Source organism: Astatotilapia calliptera, chromosome 2 (genome assembly GCF_964374335.1).
Source record: "Astatotilapia calliptera chromosome 2, fAstCal68.1, whole genome shotgun sequence".
NCBI lineage: Eukaryota > Metazoa > Chordata > Actinopteri > Cichliformes > Cichlidae > Astatotilapia > Astatotilapia calliptera.
Window position 1 is genome coordinate 13,214,503 of NC_137423.1, and position 23,042 is coordinate 13,237,544.

At 43.9% G+C, this 23,042-nt stretch overlaps 1 protein-coding gene across 2 annotated transcripts in view; it reads left to right on the forward strand.

Moving 5' to 3' along the window:
• Positions 1-429: 429 nt before the first annotated feature.
• Positions 430-23,042, forward strand: part of cplx2b (complexin 2b) — a 64,733-nt gene continuing 42,120 nt past the window's right edge. Inside the window, exon 1 of one of the 2 annotated variants that reach the window (XM_026184961.2) lies at positions 430-744. The gene's annotated coding sequence lies outside the window, so the exon portion shown is untranslated. The remainder of the gene's footprint in view (positions 745-23,042) is intronic. The other variant, XM_026184951.2, reaches the window with a different exon arrangement.

Sequence of the window (23,042 nt, forward strand, 5' to 3'; positions counted from 1 at the left end):
TCCCTTGAAGCCTGCATTGTTCAAAATTAAAGTGACACATGCAAGTCCCCCTGTCTGGTGCTTTCTTTCACTTCTACGTGTACAGCAGGCTAACTTTGAATTTACAAACAGCTGCTGCAGCTGGCTTCCTGTCGTGCGCCCACCTTGTCCACATGTATATTTCTATGAATGCTATTTTTTAAATGGCAGTGTCAGGCCTCTGTGTGAAAGATGTAGCATTCGGTTATCAAAGTGTCCTCTGATCACATCTGGCAAAATAAAATAGATGGCATACTGTAAACTGGAATATTCACGCCCGCAATCAAAATAAATGAATTCACCGACACCCCATTAAAACCTCTGAGGGTAAAATCCTATTTTGTGTTCTGGCCTCTTTTAAATTGTGCACCTTTGTCAGCTTAAACACTGTTCTCTTTGAATGGACTTTATGTGTATCCTAACAGGCTCACTTGTTGGTGGTGGCGTGCGCACTTTGGAGAATTTAAACAAAGCACAAAGCAGAGTCTCTACTTTTACACGGATTCGCGCTCCTGTTGAGAATCTGTCGCCATATGCTCTCTCTCTCTCTCGTCTTGGAGGAACAGAGTGGAGGCTGTGAGGTAATAGTGCGCAAGAGGGGGTGGTGGAGAGAAAGCGAGCGCGCGCGTGTGTGAGAGAGACTGGATATAGGACAGGCATCAAACGAAAGCTCTCCTGCAGACTGGTCGGGATCCCTTCGGCCCCTCGGTCCTTCAGACGCATCAGGTTAGTGAAAGCAAACGCAGCGTATGTTAGACGATGAGAGAGCCCGCGCTGCCGGGACGCCGCGGGGACCCCCGGTGCTCCGTGCTTGTTTGTGCATTAGTGCTGCAGCTCGGGTGGATGGAGGGGGAGCTGGCACTCTCGGTGAGGCAGACGGTTTTAGGCGTGAGGCTGTTTTGGTCTCGGTGTGTTTGTGCACGCGGGCGGGCTGCAGGTACGCGCTTCACCTGCTGGCGCGATGTCTGTGCACAATCCGCGCGGCTGTGGGCTGAAAGAGCCACTTCTGGCACCGGGGCGCGGAACACAAAGGCATGCTGCGGATATCTCCCCCTCCCTCCTGCTCCTCCTCTCCCCTCTCGCTCTGTGCCTTCCGTTTTTTTCCAGGTAAAGGCGGATCTCCTCAATCCTCCGCCGCCATCACTCGCATTCAAAGGTGTGCGTTTTGTGACAGAGACGGGAGAGGAGGACGAGGCTGTAGGGGAGTCAGCCGAGGGAGGAGGAGGGCCTGGCCGGCTCCGGTTCTCCGCAGTGTTGGTGTTGGTGTCGGCGGGGCCGGCCGGCGGAGAGCCGGAATTATTTATAGCAGCCAGCGCGCTGATTGGCTTTATGAGCAGAGGGTGCCGTCACAGAGGAAGTCTCCGTTTGTGTTTGGCATCGTGAAAATCAAGTGTGTGTGCCTCCGTGCATGCGCACACATGCGCACGCGCTTTTGATTAGCGTTTGATAGGCGGTGTGTGTGGAAATGAGTGAGGCACCCAGCCAATCACCTGTAGAAACGTAAGAGCAGCGGATCATTTACTCAAGTTTCCACCGCATGCTTCTCACAGACACAATTACTGCAACTCTCACAGCTCTGAGCACGACGTTTATTTCAGATAAAGATTTCACTGACAGTGTCAGAGCCTTCATTGGTGCCTGATCCTGGATGGGTTAGTTTATGATGTGTGCCACAGACAAACAGCTCAGCAGTAAAATGTCTCTTAGACGTTCCTGCATTAACTAAATGTTTGTATTGTTATGTTTTTATATTCCCTGTCACATGGAAAGAAAGTAAATGTGTAAAAACGTAACTGTCTTTCAGCTCAACATAAAACGAATCTACATGACACATACATATCAGCTACCATCATAGATCAGTCTGAAATGAAAATGAACTTTGACATGCAGACTGGAGCAGCCAGTCGTAGATAACTTCCTGTGTATCCACCTTTTCTCAAGCAGCCAAACACTTGACCACCTTTTGTAGTGTAGAATTTAGTATAATTGTAATTTTATACTCTCACTGTAAGTGTCATTAAAGTGTGAGATTGCATGCATATCTGAATTCTTATGGTCAGCCCACCTGAGATCAAGGTGGCAGTCATGTCTCACCCAGCGCTCCCGCAGCCTGCTGTGACTCCAGACACACGTGTGGTTGTTCTGATTGTGGTTGTGTTGACTACAATGCTGAGATGACACTTGGGTCTCTGCTACTGTATGTAACGCTGTTGAGTAATAGCACATATTATGATAAAAGCTTTGCCATTTGAAATCCCATGTGGTTTCATATCATATCAGACATATTCATATCAGCCCAGATTCAAACACAACCGTAGATGGAGCAGTAATCTCTGCTGCCACAGTGCCACCTTCACATTTGAGTAACTGACAGCAAATTTATTTACATGTTAAGCATCACATCATCTCGCCTTTCTGCTGTATCTGCAAAGAGCTTCCCTAAACCCATATAGTTCCTGGACTGGACAAAAAAAAATCCCACAACCACATTTGGAGAGAACATTTAATCCGAGTTAAATCCAGATGTATTGTTCAAAAACAATGTTTCCACCTTAATCCTTCAGGAGCTGCAATAATTAACTTATCAGACAAGAGTCAGGCTTGTTATCCACCAACACGAACAGCCTTTTTTTATACATCAAGGTAGACATACACCCTCCAGTATTTCTGGCACCTCATTTTGATGTTTTTATTCCTATTTTTTCATCCATTCACATAAACTGTATGATTGAATAGCAGTGGGGATTACTCTTGTTTTAAAAGTTTAGCTGCTGCTAACCAGAGCGCCCCAGCGCTTCCTGTCTCATGTGTCGGTGTTCTAGTCAGTGTGGTAGTTATCATTATCATTCAGCGTCTTCTCCAGCTGCACAGAGCAGACCTTATACTTATGCTTATACATCCAGAGAACACCTTGTATGTCATGGTCCTGGGTCGTTGACCCAGCGTTTTGTGTTTTGTGATTATTTTCCTCTGTTCTAGTTATTCTGTGTCCTCCCCCCTTGTGTCCGGTTCGGGTTCTAGATTTCCTGTTTTGTTCTGAAAGTCTGTGTCTGTCATTGTGTTCAGCTTGTCCTCTGCTCCTCATGTGTATTAGGTTCAGCTGTTCTTCCCTCCTGTGTGTGATTACCTGATTACCTTGCGTGTGTATATTTAGTGGGTGTCGGTCTATGTTCATTGTCGGCTCGTCTGCGTTCATCCGTGTATCTCTGTGTTCTATGGTGTTCCTGTCTCTGCGTCTCTCTGCCCCGCACCCCTTTTGTATGGTCTCAGGTTTGTCACTTAGTTTCTCCCAGTTTAGGTTTCCGTTTGTGATTACTCATGCTTCATTGCCTGTTTTTGCCACTACCACCCTGTAAATAAACGTCACTCGTATCATCAGTTTGCTGCATTTTGGGTCCTCCTTTTCCTCCACTCCACACGGCTCCCCGCCAGCCGTGACAGTACGAGCCGACCAAACATGGACCCAGCAGCATCCGCACCGTCCCAGGAGTTTCGGGAGGAAGTGATCGACAGCGTCTCCAGGTTGGTCAACCTGTGGCTGGAGCATGAGGAGGAAGAGCTTCACCACGCTGTAGAAGCTAGGCTACAGCAGCTGATGTCTGCTCACTGCTGGCTACTCGACTCTCTTCACCCGCTCGCACAGGACTTCATCCTTAACGAACTTCACCTCCACCCTCTAGCCGCTACCGCTTCCCAACCCAGCCCGGCGGTGAAGATTTTGCCCGGCCCGCCGGAGGTTTTGCCCGGCCCGCCGGAGGTTTTGCCCGGCCCGCCGGAGGTTTTGCCCGGCCCGCCGGAGGTTTTGCCCGGGAGGAAGCGACGATCGCGCCGTCGGCGCGTCGCCCCACAGCTGGAGAATAGGACTTCAGAACTGCCGGCTGTGGTGAGTGGAAAAGACGCTCTGTCTGTTTCACCAGTTCATATGACTGTTTATACCGGGGCTGTGTTCGTTGAGTCAGCTGCTCAGCCGGTAGCTCGGTTAGCTTCCCAGCAGTCGCTAACTCAGTCAGCCACTCACTCATCACCTCCATCACAGTCACAGTCAGACCCAGTAGACACCATGTTACAGTCCATAGCCCAGTCAATAGCTCAGTTGGCAAGAGAGTCATCAGCCTTATCAGTTCAGCCAGCCACTCCACCACCTGTTACTACTTTGCTACCTGTAGCTCAGTTGCCACCAGTTCAGCAGCCTGTCCACTCATTTACCCAGCCTTTATCCTCACAGCCTCATTACAAGCAGGGAACACACTCCACACAAACTTTTGCTGGTTCATTTAAGCTGGCCATCTCAGAGACAGTTGCTCCCTCTAGGGCCTCCCCAGAGGCTGGGTGTCAGTCACCAGCCAACTCTGGACCCCTAGAGGTCAAGACACCAGCACCAGCAGCCTCACCGGAGAACTCACCTGAACAGTCTCGGCTCTCAGCACCCCCTGAGAGCTCAAGTGAGTTCACCCGTCCGCCTCAGTCCTCTGCTGAGTGTATTGGGGAACACTTCCAGCCCTCTGAGGACTGTATCCCACTGTTGCTGCCTGAGTCTAGCCACGGTGCTGCTCAGTCCCAGCCAGTGTCCACACTGGCAGAGGTCTCCGTACCTGCTGCTTCAGAGACTGCTTTCCCTGGAGGGCCTGAGGAGCCCGTCCAGTCTCAAGTCATGTTAGCTGGGGGTTCAGGTGAACCCAGCCAGCGTCCTGCCTCGTCGGCTGGAGGGCCTGAGGAGCCCGGCCAGCCTCAAGTGTCGTCTGCTGGGGGTTTAGGAGAACCCAGCCAGCCTCAAGCGTCGTCTGCTGGGGGTTTAGGAGAACCCAGCCAGCCTCAAGCGTCGTCTGCTGGGGGTTTAGGAGAACCCAGCCAGCCTCAAGTGTCGTCTGCTGGGGGTTTAGGAGAACCCAGCCAGCCTCAAGTGTCGTCTGCTGGGGGTTTAGGAGAACCCAGCCAGCCTCAAGTGTCGTCTGCTGGGGGTTTAGGAGAACCCAGCCAGCCTCAAGTGTTGTCTGTTGGGGGTTTAGGAGAACCCAGCCAGCCTCAAGCCTCGTCTGCTGGAGGGCCCGTGGAGCCCACCCAGCACATCCTCACATCTGCTGGTGGTCCTGGAGGACCCAGCCAGCACATCTCCACATCAGGTTCTGCAGCCGTCCCGCTGCCGTCAGGTTCCGCTGCCGTCAGGTTCCGCTGCCGTCCCGCTGCCGTCAGGTTCCGCAGCCGTCCCGCTGCCGTCTTCGTCATCTTCGCCTGGTCCGGCCTCCGCGTCATCTTCGCCTGGTCCGGCCTCCGCGTCATCTTCGCCTGGTCCGGCCTCCGCGTCATCTTCGCCTGGTCCGGCCTCCGCGTCATCTTCGCCTGGTCCGGCCTCCGCGTCATCTTCGCCTGGTCCGGCCTCGGCTCCGCCTTCGTCTGGTCCCGCCTCGTCTGATCCTGCGGTTGCCACACCGCCGTCGGAGCCAGCTCGACCCGTTCTGCCTCGCCTCTGCCGGCCGTTTTCCGGGCCTCTAAGATGTCGTCATGGCCTTCGGGGACGGCCTCCGGAAAGAGTTCGTCGCCGCCGCTGGCATCGCGGCCATCCTCCGGACCTGCTCGGTGGCCGCCACTACCTTCCAAGTGGTCGGCCTCCAGAACTGTTTGCCCGTCGTTGCCGTGTGCACGGTCGGCCCCCAGAACTGTTTGCCCGTCGTTGCCGTGTGCACGGTCGGCCCCCAGAACTGTTTGCCCGTCGTTGCCGTGTGCACGGTCGGCCCCCAGAACTGTTTGCCCGTCGTTGCCGTGTGCACGGTCGGCCCCCAGAACTGCCTCCGCTCCACCACCGCTGCCTTCCGCTCGGTCGGCTTTTGGATCTGTGTTGCCGACGTGGCCGGCCTCAGAAGATGAACTGTCCTGGACTTCTGAGTTGTCACTCCTCTGGGCCGGCCTCCTGAACTGTGTTTTGTTCTCGTACTCCAGCCTGTGTGTTTTTGTTTTGGACGATTCCCTCGGTTCGCTGGAGCTTGTTTTGTTCGGTGTTGGTCCCTCCGTCCTGGGCCCCCGCCGCCCGCCCTGGGTTGGTCGTCTGTTTTTGTTGTGGGCTGTCTGGAGCCAGCCCTTGGAGGGGGGGTACTGTCATGGTCCTGGGTCGTTGACCCAGCGTTTTGTGTTTTGTGATTATTTTCCTCTGTTCTAGTTATTCTGTGTCCTCCCCCCTTGTGTCCGGTTCGGGTTCTAGATTTCCTGTTTTGTTCTGAAAGTCTGTGTCTGTCATTGTGTTCAGCTTGTCCTCTGCTCCTCATGTGTATTAGGTTCAGCTGTTCTTCCCTCCTGTGTGTGATTACCTTGCGTGTGTATATTTAGTGGGTGTCGGTCTATGTTCATTGTCGGCTCGTCTGCGTTCATCCGTGTATCTCTGCGTTCTATGGTGTTCCTGTCTCTGCGTCTCTCTGCCCCGCACCCCTTTTGTATGGTCTCAGGTTTGTCACTTAGTTTCTCCCAGTTTAGGTTTCCGTTTGTGATTACTCATGCTTCATTGCCTGTTTTTGCCACTACCACCCTGTAAATAAACGTCACTCGTATCATCAGTTTGCTGCATTTTGGGTCCTCCTTTTCCTCCACTCCACACGGCTCCCCGCCAGCCGTGACATTGTATCTCATTTATTTTTAAAAGTATTTATTGAAGTTAGAGTCACATTTTTACAGAAAAATACATATATTGCACGAGTGCATGCAATATATGTATGCACTCATGCAATATATCGGGGGTGGAAGTGCCCTTGTTTTCAGTATCTTGATAGTTTTTTGCTATCAGGAAAAAACTTGTGCCACTAGACAGATCCCGTGAAACAGAGAGGTGCTGGCATCGGAAAACTACTTTTTACAGGATTTACTTTTGAAATAATATCTTTACACGTGTCCTGTATCATTATGCATTTCATGTAACCCACGAGAGCCTGTAACTGTGCATGCGAGTCATTTGCTCAGTTGGAAAGCTGATTTCTGATAACCTGTAATTTTATTCATATATTGGATATAATGTGGATACTTAGGTTTGTATGATTTAACTTAACTTACTACTTATCTTAATTTACTTTAACTGAATTTTCAAGAATCAGTTATTCTTATTATATGTAAATACCAAAAATCTTACATGCTAAAGGACTTAAAAGTTACAGCCCCTCCAGTAAACAGTATGCTAGCAGTAACATTTATTTTTCCTACTTTAATCGTTTATTTTTTACTTAAAAACACAACAAAGTGTACAAATGTATTTCATTGTATTTTCTGGATTGATGAGATACCTGAACTACCTGATCTATCTGAACCAATGCAAAGGAGGCTGGAGGTCAAGTTATGGCCTTGGCTTGCACTGGTGCCTCTACAGCTCGCTCTCTTTTATTGACGATGATCACTCGGCAGTCCCGGAGTCAGAACGCAATCTTAAAAACACACATCACAGACAGTCAAGGTGAGGAGAATGATCTGCTGTCTATTCTTCATTGATCCCATAAGTGTGCGTAGAAAAGAATGCATTTCCATGATCAGCACTGCATTGCTTTTCTGTTCTCACAAAAGAAAATCAGCCAGTGTTCAACAGTTGAATAAAACCGAGCATCACTGGCTTTGTGCTCCTGAGCTGTGAGACGTTTGAGTGACAGCTGCACAGAAAAAATTCGCCCGGCGTGTTGGCATTCTCGCTCTGTCTGTCACCCCACTGTTGCCACAAACAGACCTCTATCACTGCGCTGATAGGCCATTATCTCGCGTTAGTCACTCTGGATGCATGATCACTATAAAAGCTGTTTGTGTGAATTTTGTTCAGTTTTTCGACAAATAAAATGTTACTGAAAATAATGTAAAGGACATCACACTTTATGTCACTTGTTTTACATGTCTGCATTCCTCTGTAATCACACTTTCAGTGCTCTTTGGCAGTGATGTTACTATGCTGCCCTGTTAAGGATCTCATGTAGTTCAGATATTTAGATTTTAAAGGTTTAACAAGTCAGTTAAGATGAAATAAATATAACACGAAAAAGAACGACTGAGCTCTGAAAATAGGAAGATGGCAGCTGCCTGCACCGGCAAAACACCGCCCTGCTGTGCTAACATTAGCATTATCAGGGATCCTTTCTTCCTGAAACACTCTTTATGGTCACAGGGTGGGTGGGGATATGTCAGCTGAGGCACGGTGCACACTGGACAGGCTGCCAGTCCACCACATGAGGCAGCCAGAGTCAGTCACACCCCATTAAATATGATGTTTCATGTCATGGCAGAAATCTGTGCACAAATAAAAATATTGCATTTATATTTATTAGCATGTTTACCCAACATGTTGCATGATAGACAATCTCTGTTATTGAGGTCTGTGTTGAGGCTGTGATTGCTAGAGTGAGGTAAATCACATTTACACAAGGTTCATCAGCTGAAGATTGTCTAAATTCTTTAAAATGACTTATTATTGTCTAAAATCCAGTATGACTAACAGAAGTTCTAACAACTCACAAAAATATTTGGCATATGCACTCTACATTTCACCAAAATTCAAAATAATTATGGTCGTGGTTAATCACTACTGGTAGAAACCTTCATATGTGACGTTATGAGTATTTGTATAAAGAACAATTCAGTTTGTGTGTGAGAGTGTGTGTGCTTTTTGTTGTGCTGTCACTCTACAGGAGCTTCTCTGCAGGAGTGACTGCATGCCCGAGAGTCTTCATAAAAGATGCAATATTTGTAGCCAGCTGTGCACTGCAATACCTTCACTCAGAGTTCTTTATTTAGAGAGAATCTCACAGATTTCACGCTGTGAGATCTCTCACTTTTCCTTCGCTCTCTAGTACAAATAAGTGACTACTCAAAAAGTTTAAGTGCTGAAAACATTGTGTCTGTGTTTGTGGCTCAATTTACCGCTGTATTCATTCATTGCCTGTTTGCCTTATGTGTGGATGGCAGCATACAAAAATAACACCAGGACACCAGCTGTGATGAAGGGAACACTGGAAGAGAATATGTCAGAATCTGAGAGTAAGTCATATATGTAAATAAATTCAGTCGATCAATTAATGGTCACCACATCTGAGAGTATTATTATTGCACTGCCAAGAATCTAAATTAACATTTTCATCAGAATAGCTCATAGCATGATGCTGCCGCCGCTGTGCTTCGCCGTATATTTCTCCTGATGAGTTTCTCTTTTCTTCATGTCTCGACAAACAGCTGTCTGATCTGACTGCACTGCTGAGAAGTGCAGTTTCACCATAAAGGGTGCTAAATGTGTTTTCTATAATGCTTTCACACAGCATGTTTGCAGTGAAGTCCACAATCATCATCAGAGGGTGATGACAGCAGCATGTTATGGGTGTTTATAGGCCAGAGTTTGATAGCGTTTGCTTTATAGTGTAAGTAAAGTCTTCACTGCCAGTAGATTTCCATGCACACAGCATGCAGTATTCCCACTTTGTTTTTGTAAGTTGTTTGGACCAGTAAACTCAAAAGCTGAAGGCTATAATCAGAGATTTTTAAACAGGAATGTCAGAATTATCAAAGTGATATTCAGGACAGTGAACTGTTTTTGTCTATCCTGCATCCCATGATTAAGCAGGTTTAATAAGTACTTTTATACCTTTTGAAACATTTATCCTTGGGTGGGGCAGAGGTGCAGTGGTTGGCAATGTGACCTCATAACAAGAATGTTCTGTGGACCAGTCTCTCTGGGGCCTTTCTGCATATGTTTGCACAGGATTTCTCCGAGTGTCCTGGTTTTCTCTGACAGTCTAAAAGACAGAGGAGTGACTAGCAGAAAAGGATTAGCTTCTTTGTAGTGACCAGAGAACATGGAATATATGTGACATTCAGCAGCTTGTAGTGACAACAGAAACAGAAACTTTAGTGGATCAAAGTTTAACTTCTCTCAGCTCTGAGGTGAGGAGCTGTGAGGACTGGGCCCATATGGAAAAGATATATATAAATCTTATAAAGTTTTTATCTGTCTTGTATGAAACTTGTATGAAAAGCATACAAGAGTGAAAACACATATAAGATCCCTTGAAAAATTATATAATGAAACTTGTATGTTTTGTATACTTACTAAAAAAATATATGAAAGTAATAAGAAAGTGGCCACTTTCATGAGTAAATCATATATGTTTTTACTATTTCTTTTCCATATGGGGGGATTTGAAATTGGCTGTAGGTGTGAGAATGATAAAGCACTAAAAGTACTAATAAACATGTGCACAAACATGTCTCACTGAGACTAGGAAAGTGCTGTTTTTCATTTCCATTGCCTCAGATCTTCACATTTTTGATGAAATTCCAGTTTCCTTCACTGTGTGTCAGCAAAAGGACTCTTGGGCAATGTTCCCACTAATTTTTCATGTGTCTGAGCAAACACACAAACTCCCTGAGCGGTCCCTTGGACCACTGTGAGCGACATTAGACGTGTGCGCTGTGGTAATGCCAGCACTGAATCCATCCAAGTTACATGTTTATTAGAATAATCAAATTGCAGCATTTACATTTGTGTTAGACTACTTTTAATTAACTGCTTTAGCCCACTTACAATGAAAATTTAAAAAAAATCTTGTTCATGACCTGTGTAGTATGTTAACACTATTGGGAGTAAAAATAACTTGAAGTCCAATTTTGAAAAAACAACTTTTTTTTTTCTGTCTTTTTTTTTTTTATAAAGCTCTGACTTGTATTATGAGTATGAGTCTGTGGTCTGGGAGAGAGTCCTGTAACTCTGTGTCTGCAAACTACAGTATATAAAGACCAATGTTGGGCAATTATATAGTACTTCTTCAAAAAAGTAACTGAGTTATGCAAACAACAATGTTTTTTTTGCAGCTGTTTACCTAAAAATGCAGCCAAGGCGTTTTTTTTTAAATAAACATTTCAAACTATTTACAGAACAATCAGCTATTCTGCATCAAATTTGATGCCACACAAATTATTTGTGCCACTACAAAAAATAATTTCTGTCCACTATGAGATAAAGGAGAACAACACCCTGATACCTGCAGGCCTGACAACAGGAGATGTATCACTCCTGTAACACCTGTAACATTCAGCAGTCGCCTCATTGTTCTGACACACGCAACAAAACTATTGACTATTGACTCTGGTTTTACGTGGCCTATCAACACAATTTAAAAACAGGTATAAAGTCCACACTTCTGCTATTGTGTCCTGTCAATTGTTCTGTCTTGCTCACATCTCCAATAGTTGTACATGGTGTCATTAACGTGGCTTCACTCCACATCAGCCACGCTGCTTTGCTAGCTAAAACACTGTTGTCGACACATAAGGACGCTGTCATAGCCTGTCAACGACGTTGATTAGCTGCGTATATACGAATGTGAATCGCATCATTGGCTGGACTATGGGATAAGGTGGCATCGTTCTAATCCCATACGGGAGCAGCCAGTCACTTACTGACTAACACTGCAAAACAGAATTGTTAAAGTTTTAATTTTAATTTCAATTCAGGTTAGATTTTTTTTGTGCGCAACGCAGATTTTCTGTGCGCAGAGACCGTGCCAGCAGTGCGCAATTGCACGCGCGCAGCTTAGAGGGAACATTGCTCTTGGGTTATTTTGATTGTAAGCTAGAAAAATACGCCTTTTGAAGCAGCTAAGCTGTGATCATATCTGTGGACATGATTTACTGTGGCAATTAGGAAAATAATTAATGAAAACTAATGCTTTGTAGCAGGAGTAACCCTGCTGAGATCAGGCATGCAAAAGCGGTCCAAGTTTGTGAGAAAGGACACTCGGAGGCCTTCCTCGTGCCAACACTGGCTGTGCCAAAGCTTGAGATATGCTGAAAATTCAGCTCAGTGGTATGAAAGTAACTTTATTTAATTTAAAGTGAATTTCACACACACAGCATACTCTGACATGGACACTTAATCCATCTGTTTTCAGGGGCTGATAGTGGCTGGATGGAGTGTTTTTAATCTTTCTGAAATGCTATGCAGATAACTGATGCTTCATGCTGAGCTCTGATGAGGCTCAGTCTGCGCCTGGCTCGACTGAGCCTGAACTACTGCGAGAGGGTTGGATACTAGCTTGACACCACCCGGGGGACAGTTAGGGATGCTGTCACATGGAAATAATAAGCATAGATACGAGTGCCAGGGTAGACGTTCAGCTCACAATTGACCTTGTTGTTCTCCTGTGATGATTTTCAGGGTAGTCAACTTTTTGCCGTTTCATTTGGCTTCATTCATGACTCAGTGGTCTGAAACCAGGTGACCTTTTCAGAGGCAGCACCGTGGCATTAATGGAACATAAGTTTGGAGCTTGTTTCTGCTTTCTGTCCCGATCCAGTCTGTCTTCACATTTTTGCAGTTTTTTAAATTATTTACAATTTTGTCAGCTTGTTTGGCATAAGGTTTCATTTAGCCTCAAAATGTTCTTTTCTTCTATATATCATGCTGGCTGGACATGAAGGAGCATTATAGAAACTTAAAAAATAAAAACAAGTCCTTGAAATCAAAATTTTAGAACAACTAGCCCTATTCAACTAACGTACCTTTATCAGCGGGACTATTTTTGTTTAGTCAATATAAATTTGTTTTGATTTGATGAGATGAAGAAAGGATAGGTGTGCAAACCTAAAACACTTTATTTGACATTTTGCCCCTTTTTTCATAGTTTTATTGATGTTTTTGGAGGTCACTACCCAAAAGAGTTGGCAGTTCAAATTGTTTTGCTTGAACAGTATAAAGTTTCGAACGAGCACATACTACTACTACTACTACTGTCAGCTGCTTCTTTGTCACAAGGGGGCACCACAGCAGGCAGCTCCACACGTTTGATTTGGCATTTTTAGTTTCAGTGACACATCTTCCTTTTCTTTTTCTAGTTCTGATGTTTTTAACAAATGTACAGCCCATTGTGGATGTTTCTTATTTATAGTCACACTGTAAATGTGTTTCTTGCTCTTGATGGCCTTAGCCAGTATCTGAGTGCTAAATGTAGTTTCACATTGAGTGAATTCATGTGCTGAAATTACAATAAAACCCCTGAATCCTTACAAATGTAGAGCACGCAAACACCCGAGACCTTACATGAGAACAAGAGTAATAGAATAAACAACATCACAATGATATATGGGAATATGACAGTAAATACTAAATATTAATCTAGTATTTACCCAGAACACAAGAGACCAAGGAAGACTAACAGAGGGGCAGCCGCGCCACTGTCCCAGAAAGAGCTGAGGAGAGTCCCAGATGAGGGTTCACTCAGCAGCCGCGGAGCAGAAGCCAGGGGGGGTTGCAGTGACACGCCCGTGAGTTCTGCCGGCAGCCAGCTGTGCCTGAGTGACCGAGCCCCAGGCCCAGAGGCTGGGGGCACCCCACCTCCGAAGTGGCCCAAGGACCTGCAGTTCAAAAAAGTGCCCCTCCGACAGCCAAACCCATCTGTTCTCTGATTGGATTGTTTAATTTGTGATTGACATGACATTGACCAATCAGCTTAAAGGAAGAAAAATAGGGTCAAAATTCGTACTTGTAACTTGCAGGGTTTTTTTTGGCTAAGTCCACACAGAAATCTTTTTTATGCACGCACAAATCTTTCTTACACATACAAATCTTTTTTACAAGTACAAAATATTTATGACCACATTTTGAGCCCATATTCGCTTCCCAACCCCCTGAGCCACGGTCGCCCCAAATAATAATAATTAAATAATAATTCTCCATAAATAAAAGAAAGCAATGTTGTTTTTGTGCATAACAAAAAGCTCACAACTGTGCAGTCAAAATGTAAACTAACAGACGCTGAGCATAATAACAAAGACAGATTTCACAGCTGCTATATTCCCAAATTCTACTGCGTGACTGACAGCCTTGAGTTTGAAATCTGCTTCGTAACCACGTCTCTTACAGGTGCCATTTATGGTCCTTATACACACACAATACAGTAATATTACGTTGATGCACTGTACGTATTACTCCGCGAGGCGATTACTCCGTATTACTTCGCGTATTACTCCGCGACTATACGGTAGCCGTAGTCTGGAGCCATCAAGCGGTGCAGCTGCAAAGTCGTAATAAAACATTTTTTGACAGATTGCTGAGCACCGTGTACCACATAAAATCAGTTTGCGGTCAGTAAGCACAACCAGAATTCATATATAAGGCGCACTGTCAAATTTTGAGAAAATGAAAGGATTTTAGGCCATGCAGCCCACAGGGGCTGCATATCGTTAGCTCGTTGGCGCAATTAGCTCGCTAACACGTTGACGCCGTCCAGCCCCACGCACGGGGCGATCCGCGGTAACTCGTTAGCGGAGATTTGCCATGTCCATCTTGTCGTTGCCTGCAGGTGAAGCGATGGGGGAGGGGGAGTTGTGTTCAGTGAAGGAGAGGCGAGGCCGAGTAGTTGCGTAGAGACAAAAGTGGACAGAGAAAGAGAGGCAAACTTGCGGCTCCACAAGTATAATTATAACGTAACATTATATCGATTATATCGATTAACATTATAAATTGGACTTCAATACTATATCGATATAAACGATATTGTCACATCTTTATATCTCGTATAAAAATATATCGATAATTTAAAAAAACTCAATATATCGCCCAGTCCTACCTAACCCTTACGCTAAACCTAACCATAACCTAATTGTAACCCTGACACTAAAACCACATTTTGAGCCTCAAACAGGCCTTCAAACTTGTGAGGACCGGTGAGTGTGTCCTCACAAGTGACTGTTGGTTCTCACAAGTATAGTAGAATGCAGATTTCGGTCCTCACAAAGATAGCTAGACAGGAACACACACACACACACACTGTTACACTTCTGGTTGTTGTGGATGAAGCTCCAGTGTAATGACAGAAGGTTTGCCCATCGAAGACTTTCAACATATTTAGTAGAAGACCGTCAGCATGTGGTAAAGTTGGTTATTTCTTTCCATCATATTGATAGAGGTTAATTTCTGCTTCATCTGAGCACTGCTTTCTCCACTCTGCTATTGTGTCTCACTGCAGTTTGTGTCAGGGTCTGGCTGTGTGGCAAGCAGAGGCTGGACCCAAATGCAGGACTCCAAAGATGAAACATGAACTTAATCAGCTTTATTGCTGAGAACTACAAACTCAAAGCACAAAACAATAAACTCCTGGCGTGGTAACTAGGCTGCAAAACATGAAGCACACAGCAGGAGGACATGAAGACTGCTGAGGTGACGAGGAACAGTGATAAACTAGAGACTAGAGATGGACCGATCCGATATTACGTATCGGTATCGGTCCGATACTGACCTAAATTACTGGATCGGATATCGGAGAAAAATAAAAAATGTAATCCGATCCATTAAATATCACGAAAGCACCTCGCTAGCAACCTGGCATTTCATCTCCGACAAAGTTATCCCCGAGAGAAGTAAAGCAAGTGTGTAAGTCCATCTCTGAATGTTTGTAAAGCATTCCTGCGTTAAGCTTAACAAGCGACTGCCTCTCGCTCTCCTGCTGCTACTTCAATCGTGAAACTGCTTAATGATCAGCTGATCGGCTTTTCTGTCGCGAGTCCGTCTGTCTTGTTTGTTTTTGGCCCACTTTGCACCAGAAAGAGGAAACCAGCGGCTGAACAACAGCAGCACGTTTAAGCTTGATAAGCTGTTGTTAGAATTTATTTAATATTACTTTCTACTCCAGGATCTTTTTCTAGGTAGCTGACGCTGGTAACTGTGCAGGGGCGGATCTAGCAAAGTTTAGCCAGGGGGGCCGATAGGGCATGAACAGGGAAAAGGGGGCACAAAGACATACTTTTCTTTCTTATTCTCATTTAAAATGTCGAGCTTTTAATAAATAATTATCAGAATCTTACACCCAAAGTTTTAATCTGATGTAAAATGAATAGAAGTCAATTACTGTATATAGTGACTATTAAGTCTAATATATATATACCCTAGTAAGCTATAGTACTTTTTACTTTGGGAAGGTACCATCTGTGCAGTCTGCAATTTTGTTGAAGAAAGATGTTGAATCTATTTAATATTTCTTGAAAAATAATTGATTTCTTTGCATTTTTTCCACACTTCATCAAATTAAGGTTGATTACGTCGATTAAGCATCATGAGGTGGAGCGTGAGGGGTGGTTCCCTATTTTTTTATTTTTTTATTTTTGTTGTTGCTGGGAGTTGGAACCCTATTAGTTAGGTTGCTTAATATTTACGCTAAGTACTCTTTAAAATACCAGAATAGTGAGGATGGTGTAGGTTTAAGTTTATTAGATTGATCAGTATTGCTGAACTATGAAATATTTTTTTTGTATACAGGTATAACAGAATAGCTTTAGTGTAGTTGTTGTTTTAAACTTGAGTATGAACTTGCAGACTTGCAAAATGCAGCAAGATATTTTAAAAAACAGTTTTGTTGATTAAAAAACACTATATCGGATTCATATCGGTATCGGCAGATATCCAAATTTATGATATCGGTATCGGTATCGGACATAAAAAAGTGGTATCGTGCCATCTCTACTAGAGACTTAAATACACGGGATAACAAGAGGATGGGACACAAGTGGAAACACAGCAGAAACAAATCTGACTGATGGAACAGGGGAAGCAAAACTGAACATACACCTGAGACAAGGTAGCTTCAAAATAAATCTTATCAGTAGGAGAGACAGAGAAGGAGAGAGAGAGACGTTAAGGAGTGTGCTAAAGACAGAACACAGAGACGAAGACTATAATGGACAGGACATGACAACAAGACTGGCAAGCACAGGAAACACTGCAGACAAAACCAGAACCACTAGGGATAAACAACAAGAAAAACTAAACTAGGAAATATGAGTCACTCTAGAAACACCATAATGATTAGTCCATAAACACACAGCACTGGATCAGCAACCCAGGACCATGACAGTCTGTATCTTCATTTTGGATCTGACTAGTCCTCAGAAGTTTACCAACATCCCTTTATGGCTTCACTGACTTTCTTAAGGCACTTTCCTCACACTGTCTTTGTGCTCATCGTGTAATATATTTCAACAATTAGTAATAAATTGTGCTTTTGTATGTTGGTGTTCAGTTAAATCCAATAACTAAACTTTTATCAGATTTTTTTAAACCGCTCTTGCACACATTAGTCTCAAGGAAATCTAGACGACAGAATAATAAGACATTTTGCTTCACATCAGCATTTCTGGGTGCTTTGTTTGAGTTTCTTTTTTTTTTTTTGGCAACGTGCTCCTTAAACAGTCATCATTTTCCCATCTGGCTGTATTTGATCCCTTGTTCCCTGTCAATACATAATTATCTGTATATCAGTGTGACTGCCTGTCAGCTGCTTCGGCTGATATTCATTCAACGTATCAGTTTGCTAAGCGACACATCGTCTGGTCCATCTGTCCCTCGACACATCTGCCTGCTTTTCTGATTATCCCAGTCTACCTGCCTGTCTCTTCGTACCCAGACAGATGCGCTGTGCAGCGGCTCTAAATTGATGACTCATTCTAAAACCTGTATGAGTCATCGATGCCTCCCTGGCTCATTACAAGTCTCACACCTGTGATAGATTTCACTTTGTTTCCCATTAGGTGACTCACTGTAAAACATTTTCACATTTATTGCTTTTTAATGACCACTCAGACATTTAATGGACTTGTAGTGGGCTCGGGGTCAGTGTGATGTGATGTCACTTTGACCCCCTTACTTTCCGCTTAAAAATGCAAACTCATAGTTTTATTATGCCTTTCCTCATTTACTTTAATATACTGTTACAGTTATGCTAAACACGGTCAAGGTTTTCAATAATGCAAGTAATCCTTGTGCTAAACACACAAACTTCTGGCTGACCTTGATAATTTAGGTTCAGATACTTTTTCCATATTAAAAAATAAATAAATAAAAGAAAAAGAAAAAAAAAATATATATGTGTATATATATGTGTATATATATATATATATATATATATGTGTATATATATGTGTATATGTGTATATATATATACACATATGTGTGTGTGTGTAAAAAACACCCAGCACGCCCCTGCGGGCGGTTTTATCCTTCAAGCTCGGGTCCTCTACCAGAGGCCTGGGAGCTTGAGGGTCCTGCGCAGTATCTTAGCTGTTCCCAGGACTGCGCTCTTCTGGACAGAGATCTCCGATGTTATTCCCGGGATCTGCTGGAGCCACTCGCCTAGTTTGGGAGTCACCGCACCTAGTGCTCCGATTACCACAGGGACCACTCCGCCTAGGCTGCACTGTCGAGCGCAGATTCACTGAGCGCTCAACACAGACAGCATCGTCAGAAGGAAAGTTGGTAAAATAAATTAAAAATTTTGTATTGTTCAATACATATGCGCACCGAACCAAAAGCACTGTATCGAACGGTTCAATATCGATACGAGTATCGTTGCACCCCTAATATCTATCTATCTATCTATCTATCTATCTATCTATCTATGAAGTTTTTGTTTCTACTTTGGGCTGATTATGATGTAAAGACTGAATATCCTTATATGATCATCACAGGCTGCGAAAGCCCCAACAGCCGGCTGTTCAAGCCTTCTGTTTATAAGGGGCAGCCAGTCAGTATGGCACCACAGCTCAGTGTAAGATAAATAAGGATTGTTGTGACCCATGTGAAGCCACACTTACAGTGTAGAAGAATCAAAATATGACACTGGAAATGTGCACTTCTCCTCTATACATATTGGGATCGAATGAAATGACATTCACATGTCAGGGCTGTGGTGGACGGTGGAGCTGTCACATAAATGTTATGTAGCCCTGCATGCATCAGCTAATGACATTCGTCCTGGTGTTGTCTGAGGCCCACAAGTGGCAGCAGATGCAGTTTGCTTCTTAAACTTAGCCTGCATGTCTTCCTTCCTTTATCGCTTATCTACTGGCTGATGCAAATTGCCTCTGTTGCCCTGGCAACGACCCTTTGGCACCTGTTGCCGTGGTTCACCGTGTCAGTGTTTGCCAATGGGCGACAGTTCTGGCTGACTTGGGAGAAAAAGCAGCTTGTGCACCAGGAGGGAGGGTGAAGAGACGGAGCGCTCTCAGTGCATTTTACTGCTTCACTCTGACGTGGTGTCTTCACCTTGATGTCTTCTTTGCTGCTGTGGTGGAGTCAAAGGCTGAAAGTCATCTGGATGACTTTCTTTTATTATTATCCATTTTAATCTGTAAGACTGGGTCTTAAAGGGAAAAAATGTTGGCTGTGTGTATAGGTGTTGAATTCAACTGTATTTTTTTTTTTTAAAACTACATTATTTGACTCAGTGCATGTTTTCTCCTGTGTTTTTGCATGTATTGTATTATCAAATGACAGAAATGGAAAAACATGAGAATGTGCATGGCATGATTGCAATCTGCTCCACACACAGAAGAAACCTTCAAAACCAAAGACTTACAGGAAAACTAAATCCTGCAGAGAGGTCGGGACTTGTCAGAAAGGTTGAGCTTTATATGAAATGGAATCAGCTGGTTTGTGTGGCTCACTTGAAGTAGTATGAATGGTAGAAGACAAGTTCAGAATTCAGATTTTTAATGTAGTTTAAAATGAGTGGGATATGACTAGAATTAAAATGGTCCAATGAACTGAAAAGACATTTTCATGTAAAAATGACAAAATTTCTTTCTAATTCACAAATTCCTATTTTTTCTTTTCTCTTACAAAACTGGCTCAATAAAGAAACGGCAGGGAAAAGTAATTTTTCAACTCATTATTTTTGTTTTTTCTCAGAACCACATCAGTTTTAGGGTTTCTCCGTCTCTTTGGTCTCCGCACTTAGACCTCGGCTTCACAGAGCCCCTCATCTCACCCCTCAGAAAACACGCCGATTTATTGTTCAATCAGCCATGTAATGAATCACTGTCCGCAATCCCAACCTAATTAACTGCACTCGCATCTCTCAGTTAAATAACTTGTGCCCGGTCCACACTGTGTCCACGTCGAAGCAAAGCCATTTTGCTCAATTCCAGCTGACCGCCTTCAGTATATTCAGACCAAAGTCCTGCTGAAATGCTATGCTGGGTTTTTCAGTTGCACGTTTCATTGTCCTCTCTTTGTGTTTTGCACAGGAAGTCTTCATGTATGCGGGCATTAGCCTGCTCTGGCGAGCTGCCGCTGCTCTGAGGCCTCTGAAGTTGTGTTTAACACACAGCTGTCACTGTGCTTATCATGGTGCTCTTCACACTGCAAGTCTGTAACAGGAAATGGGGCAAAACTTGGCCCCGCTACACTGTTCAGCACAATGTTGGCAGCGTGACTGTAGTGTCTCGTTTCACCGTACGAGGCCTAGAACAGAAATAGGTCATGAATTAGAATTAGATCTCTGTACATGGACTGGACAATGGAGTGGATGCATATGGAGAACACTGGAGACGCTCTTGTTGTTTTTATTGATACATAATCGAGAAGATTTGAAAAACTTTTTCAAGTCTTAAAACAGTTTTAGGATGCTCTAATTGCGCCTCCTGTCCACAGCAGCTCTTAAATGATCTGATTAATCTCTGCACCTGCGAGAAAAACAAAAAATGAACATGCAGGTGTTTGTGTTGAGATGCCATGAGTTGTCCCAGATGGAGTATCTGCTTTCATCAATTATGAACCAACTCAACGTGATGCTCTACAGTTGAGGCTGTGACCTCCAGTCATGATGAGAAGTGTGCCAGTTAATATCTGGACAAACTGAAGCCACTTGTACGCACTGCTATCCATTTCACCATCTTTCTAAACTCTGCTGCTGTAGTTTTTTCTCCATGAACAATTTATTTGGGGTCAAATCTCCTGCATCTCACTGTACTGTGGTCTCTGTGGACTTTTAGCGTTCTTCCTTCTGATGGCTTTTAGATATATGCAGCACATCTGGGCGTGAAAAGAATGTTACGGTATTTGGGCTCAGCACATACCACATACACACTGCACTGACCACGCACCATGGAGCCCTGTGTAGCCCTCTGTATAAGACTGTACCTCATTCACCTCATTCAAAGATCAACAACGATTACACACAAAGAGAGTTTCTTTGTGATGTTGTTGTCACTGCCAACATCTCTGGACAGCTCTGTCTGTCCATCTGTGGTCAGAATCCTCCAGGGCTAATGAAGTCTGATAGAGAAAGACCAGCAATATCATAACATATTTGGGGTCTAAAGGTAATAGTGGAAGGTTCTGACATGTAAAAGGAAGATATATTCCAGGTTAAGCTGTTGGTAGGTCAGCTGTGTTACCTCGTTTTTGTTGAGCATTGGTGTTTCTAATAGGTGCAAATAAATTGTATGAAGCCAGCCTCGATGTCTGTCTCAACGCTTTAATCACTGATTTTAATTGAAATGCATAAAGTATCGTTCTAGACTTCAGTTTATAACTATGTTGCAGTTGACCAGTATTGGCACGCATGCACATTTAAACAAAATGCTTCAGTGTTGGATTCAATACAGTTTCCCAAGACTTCCTGCTGTGTGCAGTAAGCTCTGCAATTATCTGATATACACTCTAAAAACAATGCGACTGTATGCGGGGCCTCTGTCAGATCGCAGCCTTTGTGTTTTTAAGCTCTGTGTTTAATGCTAATCACCCACTGGAAGAGCTAACAGGGCGTAACTTCATTACACCCCTCCCACACAAAGCAAAATGTATTAATCAATAAGGCCGCTGTCAGTAAATCATGGATGATCTTGATTTCAGGTTAATTTTTTATCCCAAATTGCTAAATAACAAATATCAGCAACAAAATATTTGAAGATGATGCCGCAAAGAAAATGTGATTCCACAGGAAAAACTGGAAAACAATAAAAATATAGTTGAAATCCTCCTGACAGTAAAGTAAATGTAAGCGTCCAGTATTTTTTTTAATTTCCTTTTTCCAGCACAGCTCTCCCTCTCTCAGCAGTTGGCAGGCGTAACAAACCTCCCACCCACACAGCATCGCCACCCACCCTCCCAGCATGCTGCTGGCCACTTACCACAGCCCTCTTAACCCCAATGGAGTGAAATGGGAGGGAGGAGGATAGAGTGAACGCTCTGACAGGAAAAATAGCTGAAGGAAGAAACAAACAGCATTTATATTCAGCAGTAATCTGTCACACGTTCATACCAACGAACGCATCTCATTATCTCTTACATTCTGGTCATATACTCGTTTGGAATCCAACATGAGAAAACAGCCATGGCTGGCTTTATTTCCTGCATTTCTAACAGGGTTTTATAACCAACGGAGAGGAGTTTTGTTCTTTGACAGAACATTTTGTGTGCATGTGTAATCAGTGGAGGATGGTGTGTAAAAGTTGAAATAAATGGAACAAGAAAGAAAATGAAACCCAAAAAAGGAAAATAGTCATTTCAACTCTGAGAGATGTGAAAGATGTGGAGCGGTTTGCCAAATATAGACTTTGACAAACTTCAGATGTCTAAATTTATCTGTTACCTAACTATTTGGAGTAGGACACGTTTTCTTTGCACTGTGTGTAAGTTAAGGCTCAAACAGCCACATCAACATCAATCAGTCAATCAATACTTTTATTTATATAGCACACACCAGAGGTACACCAAAGTGCTTTTCAATAGTAAAATATGAAATAAAATTAATTACATATCAGTAGGGATGGGTATCGAAAACCGGTTCTTGTTGAGAACCGGTTCCCACTGTTTCAATTCCTTGGAATCGTTTGCCACTTTTAAAAACGATTCCCTTATCGATTCCAGTCGCCCCGAATGACGTCATCACGTTGAGTGGCGTCTTTTACCCAGTAGGAAACATGGCGCCTGAGCGGCACAAACGCTCAAAAGTTTGGTTACACTTTATGAGAAAGGATGACAACAGGGCAACGTGCAATACTTGCAAAGTAGAGATTTCATCAAAGGGAGGAAACACTACGAATATGCAAAAGCATTTGCTCAAATAACACGCGATTGCTTTCAACGAATGTCGTGTTTTTGATCCGCTCCGGACTAGCGAAGCTCAACCCAGCAGCAGCGGTAGCGTTTCCACGTCCTCTCCCGTTAATACTGCAGGTAACTAATCAATTAGCATTGCATATTATGTTAGCGCGATCTGCCTTATTACAAAACCTGCTATTACTGTGCG